Here is a 6,264-nt window from a genome sequence, read left to right as displayed (position 1 = left end):
TACTGAGCATTAGGCTAAGAATGGCAGAGTTGAAATGCACACAAATGCCACAAGACTAGTGGCTCACACAAGATTTGAACAGGTTAGGAAGGAACCTGCTCTGATACCATGTTAAACACACACATGGCAAAGACAAATAGGAAAGATAATCAGGAGAGTGCATTTATTATTAAAAAATGATATACATTTAGAGTATATTGTGTGACCGTTGGGTTCTACATCCCAAGGTATCTTGGACTTCCTTGGTCTATTCGGCTTCCACACTAACCCATAGAGGATTAGGTGTCCAACATTCCTATAGCATGAGAGCGACTAAGGCCTAAGATGTCCAAAACATCAGTGGAACCCAGGGACAAGATTTTTAAGTGGATGGCGTGTCTCATGAGGGTCCTGCTACTAATATGGATAGGTTGGTTGATGTGTTCCATCGATTTCACTTCCTTAAGGTCACAAATCTCATCACATGTTTACCCAGTTGGCATGGTTACTTGGGTAGATGTGGGAGGAGGGTGTGGCAATCACCTCTATTATACTGCCCTCTAGTCTATGACCCATGTCCCCGTCTAACTACGTTGAACTTCTTGTAAGGTGCAACAATCTCTTTCTCACATGAATCCTGAGGTCTTGTTATTTTCGGCTTCCATTTACATTTAGCTTTGTCTTTCCCTTTCCAACCTTTGTCTTACGATTTGATTTTTCATAATAGTGCTTTAGTTTCCCAATAACTTCCTCAAGTGACCGAGGCTCATCATACTCAATCTGATCTCTAAATTCTAATGGCAATCCACTGACAAATCTCTAAACCTTAGCTTTTTCATGCTTAAGATATGGTACATACCTCAATAACTCCAAGAACTTGGTCATATACTCTTCATTTGTCATCAATCCCATATTTAGCTCATAGAATTCCTTAGCTTTGTTGTCATAGTACCTTTCTGACAAGTACTTCTTCCTAAAAAGTCTCTTGAATTCATGCCAAATAAACTCTTTTGTCTTGATGTATCTAACCTATTTCACATCTTCCCACTAGATGCAAGTTTTCCCTTTGAGATTGAAGATAACTATTATGGCCTTCATATTCTCTGTGTACTCATGCAACTCAAAGAACTTCTTCATTTCAAGTAACCATCCTTTTTCATCTTCCACTTCTTCAACTCTCCATCAAAAGTAGGTTTCTTTGCTTTCTTGAACTCATTTGGCAAGTGTCCCCTATCATTCCTCTTATAAGGATGATAATGATGATGATCATGGTGTTTGTCAAAACCAGAGCTAGAATAGAACTTGTGTCCATCACCTCTTTGATCCGGCGTATCGAAGAACCTATCATATTTGATTGTGTCCTCTCTATCGGACATGTGCCCACCATGGGATCTACTTCCATATACCCCATTAGTCCTATCCTCCTTCCCATGGCTAATCCAAAGCAGTCCCTATCTGTGCAATTCTGATAAGCTGTCAATGATTACTGCATTAACTTCTTCTTTTTTCCTGTGCCTGAATGATCCTGTCATTTCCTGCTTTTCAACTTCTTTTTTTTCCTTCAAGCTTCTCAATGTATCTATTAAATCAGAAGAATTCCCACCACCATGTTCTTGATCTGATCTGTTATCACTGAAAATTCTGTTGCCAATTTTTTTTTAGCCTAGCTTAAAGACAGGGTGTTTTCGCAGCGCATGAATTCTTTTTAGCAGTTTCGCAGTGCTACCTGTTTAGGTGGTTTCGTAGCATGCTACGAAACTGGGGTTTTGTTCGAATCCATAGCAATTGTCATGCAAAATAGCTCTGGGGTGGATGCATTTTACAGGTGGCATGTTCTCAAGCTCCTGCATGTGTGCTTGTCATCAGTTCTAAATTTGAAGGGAAAAGTCTGAAGTGATTGCACTACCGAGTTCCTTAGTGTAGCGTTCTGTTTTTCAATGCAAAGTGATGTACTTAGCATTGATATTGAACAAGCAACAAGGACTATGTAAATTTGCCATTCTTATAGAAAGGTAATACTTGCAACAAATATTGCAGAATCTTCTGTGACCATACCCGGGCTATCTTACGTTATTGAAAATTTGTGCCAGGACAGTTTCATGGTATCAGTTGGAGTTGATGGGCTCCTGGAATCTGCCCTGTTCAATTCAGGCAAATCACAGTTGACAGACTTGAAACAAATAAATGTGTAACACCCCTTTCCAATATTTCAAGGTTGTGCTGGTCATTCTGGATACTGTTCATTACCTTCAAGCTTAGGAACATGCAATGCCAAGAAAACAGAAATGGAGACAATCCTCATGCATGTGCCTGTGACGAATGCTGTGAGTGGGAAGATTCAAGCGCCTGTTTTTTAAATGATGCTTATCTCACTAAGTTCATCTGGAAATCCAGCCTCATCAGGTGTGATAAAGGAAACTTCCTTCCAAAAACAATCTAATCAGGTCACTGCAAAATTCCCAAACTTGGGTGTTCTAGATCGATTTGTAAGTCCTGTAGATCTAGTGGAGAAGAACACGAGCTTGCCTTCTCAGACCCTGCCTTCACCTTCGACGGGAAATTTTGACTCTTCAGTTGAGATGAAGAACAGGGTGTATCTAAACAACATTTTAACTCGTAAAATGGGTGATAAAAGAATTTTGCAGTCAGCTTCCAAGGATGCGTACCCTTTTAAAGGGCACTTGCAAACAAACATGTCTTTGTCAGTTGCAAGCAAACATGATAATCAGCAGCCATTATTCAATGGTTCAGGGAAGACATTGATGGAGCAACTGCAGTTTCAAGGGAACATGGCATCAGATTACCAAGAAGAGTGTATCTTGAACCCTTTACTTGGAAGTGATGAAGGTTCTAATGTTGGAAATTTGTGCCAGGACAGTTTCAATTGATTCATGCTTCTCATTAGACATATTTTGGAATGATGACAACAAAAGACATGTGCCACATTTGGTTTGGGTGTCAAAATCTCAGGCAGATCAACGCAAAGGAAGGACAGGCTGTGCATGTGTTGGCCAGGTTTTCCGATTGGTTTCATGGCATTTGTTTGATAGTTTTGATAAATATGAAAAGCCAGCGATGCAAAAGTTGTCATTGAGAAAGCAGGCTCTCACGATTAGCTGTGCTGCATCAAAAGCCATGAATGACCCCAAAGTTCTATTTCAAATCATCACAATCATTTTTAGCATAACTTATTCCATGGCTACTATTGTTCATTGCTGGGTTGCTTATCATAACGGACAACGGCATGCTAGTTTTCCTGATCTGGTGTATTTTTGTTCTCAAGCAATGACTTGGTCACTTTCGTTTCTCTTTTTCAGTCTTGAAAAGAGTCCCTTGGTCCCGTGGCAATTTCGAATTCTTTAATCAATGCTGTATTGTCGGTGACATGGCGGCACATCTGTCCTGTTCTAAGATAGCATTCGGAGATTGTAAACGTGTTGCGCAGATCAGAGAGGCACGTGCAGAGCATCTAATACCAAATGTGACCCATATAGATACGGCTTCACATATTCTTACAAAGAAAGAGTCCTGTGATGTATAGATGCAGATAAAGAAACCAAATTGTCATGGAATTGCCGCAACCAAGTGCAGAGTACTCGGGTGCTTTGCTTGGAATCGAGCAGTGGGCAATCAAAATATTCACAGAAGAAATTATGCGGGGTGGATTTGCTGTTTCTCTTTCGTTGCTTCTAAATCTTCTCGATCCGGAGAAGGCTCGGATGAGATATTTGGGGGTTACTTGTATTTCCACAAGGCTCCCAACAAAGAGGAGCTACATCGTGAAACATGTCAAAAGATAAAGTCTCTTCATCTATATGACTGCCTGAGAGCTAATAAGTCAACAGCAGCATGGGGTGTTGAGGCTCGTGTGCCGTTTCTAGATAAGGAGTTTATCAATATTTCCATGGGAATTGATCCAGAGTGGAAGATGGTGCGGCCTGATCTTGGGCGCATTGAGAAGTGGATCCTTCGCAAGGCATTTGACGACGTGGAGAATCCTTATCTACCAAAGCATATTTTGTACAGGCAAAAAGAGCAATTCAGCGATGGTGTTGGTTATAGTTGGATTGATGGTTTGAAAGAGCATGCTGCAAATCATGTTACCAATATGATGATGGCAAATGCAAAGTACATTTACCCTGAGAATACACCCACGACAAAGGAGGCATACTACTACAGGATGATATTTGAAAGATTCTTTCCTCAGAATGCTGCACGCTTGACTGTACCTGGAGGCCCTAGTGTGGCTTGCAGCACTGCCAAAGCTTTAGAATGGGATGCTGCATGGTCTAGGAACCCCGATCCTTCTGGCAGGGCTGCTTTAGGTGTTCATGTGGATGCTTACAAAGAAAATGCAGATATCGGCAATGGCAATGGCGACGAGGAAGTATCAGCAGATTTTTCAATTAAAAAGCCAAAATTTCTAGATGGTGGTGTGAAAGTTGCAGTTGACGGTTGAGCCATAAGACATCCATGCTTCTCAAATGTAGCTTTGGCTTAGTATATACTTGTGGAGCTCTTGGATGACTGAGGCTTTCGTATTTTTGCTGTCTAGGTTGTATAGTGTGGCACCACAGAGATGGTTAGAAATTTAGAAGATGAAAGCCTGGGCATGGTTGAAGAACCCATGGCAATTGATGAGAGTGTTTCTACAGTTGACACTCCTGTGAGACTTGATTTGAATGTCTGCAAGGGTGGTGTGTTTATTTTAAATACGCAGATTGATGACAAGGTTCATGATATTGTTGCAGTTCGTGAGAGTGTCTCTAAGGTTGTTGCCCCAATAACTGGTAATGAGAGCGCCTGCAAGGTTGAGTCCATTGAGGCTGTTGAACAGAGTGTCTGCAAGCTGGATGCTCTTGCAGCTGTTGATGCATGCACCAACATTGGGAAGTCTAAAGGTCAGGAGGAGGCATTGGATGAATGTTCTGTAGAGATGGTCTCAGAAGTCGCCAGTGATGATGTTTATGAAGAAGATGATGAACCTGTTTATGAAGATGGAAAATACAGAGATCAAAATTCTTGTTATTGGGATGAAGATATAGTAGAAGAACTGGAATGCCCTCTGTTCCTCGTGATAAATTTGAAGTGAAATTATTAAGCTCTGTTAGCCCTTCAAGTTCTAGAGTTTTTCTCCTTGCTCGAATATATAAAAAACTTGAAATGTGGCAGTGGGCATTAAACCCTGAACTGGATGAGGCATTACAATTTCTTCAATCATTGAGATCTGTGTTGCATGCCTTCAACAAAGATATTGCCAAGGCAGAGGATATTATTGCTGAGATGTTTTGTTTGACTATAGAGAGCAGATTACATTATTATCTGGCGTTTGTTTCCGGCACTTTGGTGGTCTGTGTAAGTCTTATTTCAAAGCTGTGTTTTGTGCTTGCACAGCAGTTTCGTAGCGCGCTACGAAACTGCTGTAGCTGCATGTTGACAAATCAGCGAATCTTTCTGAAAGGTGTTGTCTTCACACATGGAAAATGGCCAGCACATTGAAGACGTGGCAGCCTATGCTATTTTGAGTAATTAAAGATAAAAGGCATGCTTCCTTGGATTCGAATATGTTGAGGCAAACTAAGGACCGACAAACAGGAACAGTTTCCTATATTTCAGGGTGTTGGAAAACATGTTGCATTAAAGGCCAGCAAGCAGCTACAGACACCTATCACAGCCAAACTAAAAGAAGCCACTTGTCAGGGAATGAGCCTGTTCTCTCCTTTTTCTAGTAGGAGCGCCATCTTGGTTGTAATAAATGCTATTTCCAGCATGATGTAGAATTAGAGTTTTAATTGTCTTAGGATTCCAGCGTTAATTGTTTAGGATTGTAGTGCTGTCAGTTAGTAGTAAGTGACTTTTATTAGTTAGTTTAAAAGTGAATAGGTGTCATTAGGAAAGGACTTCGAATTCCCCTCAGAGGAATCGGAGTCAAGTAGGAGAACTTTATAAATAGCTGAAAGAGAAATAAACAAAGGGTTGGATGTTTTTAGAAAAGACTGTTTTGGTTTATGTGAAGCAGATTACAGTAATAGAAAAACAGCTGTTGTTTCTTCTCAAGATTCTCAATAGATCATATTGTTCAAATGTATGGTGGTATATTCTCTTAGTGTTCTTTTTACAGTATTGTTACAGCATAATCACTCAGAATTCATGTTTAATGCTCTGACTTCCTGTATGCTTGGCAAGCTGTGGTTTTGTAAAGTATGTTTGAACATCTGATGTAAAGAGCCTTGACTTCCATGAAAAGACAGTGCTTTTGTTTACTGAAATGTATGAGACTCCATA

At 40.5% G+C, this 6,264-nt stretch overlaps 1 pseudogene; it reads left to right on the top strand.

The window, feature by feature from the left end:
* The first annotated feature begins 3,520 nt into the window (after positions 1-3,520).
* LOC149243134 (asparagine synthetase [glutamine-hydrolyzing] pseudogene) lies at positions 3,521-4,438 on the top strand (annotated as a pseudogene).
* The last annotated feature ends 1,826 nt before the right edge of the window (positions 4,439-6,264 follow it).

This window comes from Pinus tabuliformis, chromosome 8, assembly GCF_031772625.1.
Source record: "Pinus tabuliformis cultivar Carrire ecotype Pingquan chromosome 8, CPIR1, whole genome shotgun sequence".
NCBI lineage: Eukaryota > Viridiplantae > Streptophyta > Pinopsida > Pinales > Pinaceae > Pinus > Pinus tabuliformis.
The sequence above is the reverse complement of the archived record's forward strand: the minus strand, read 5'-3'. Positions and strand labels throughout refer to the sequence as shown.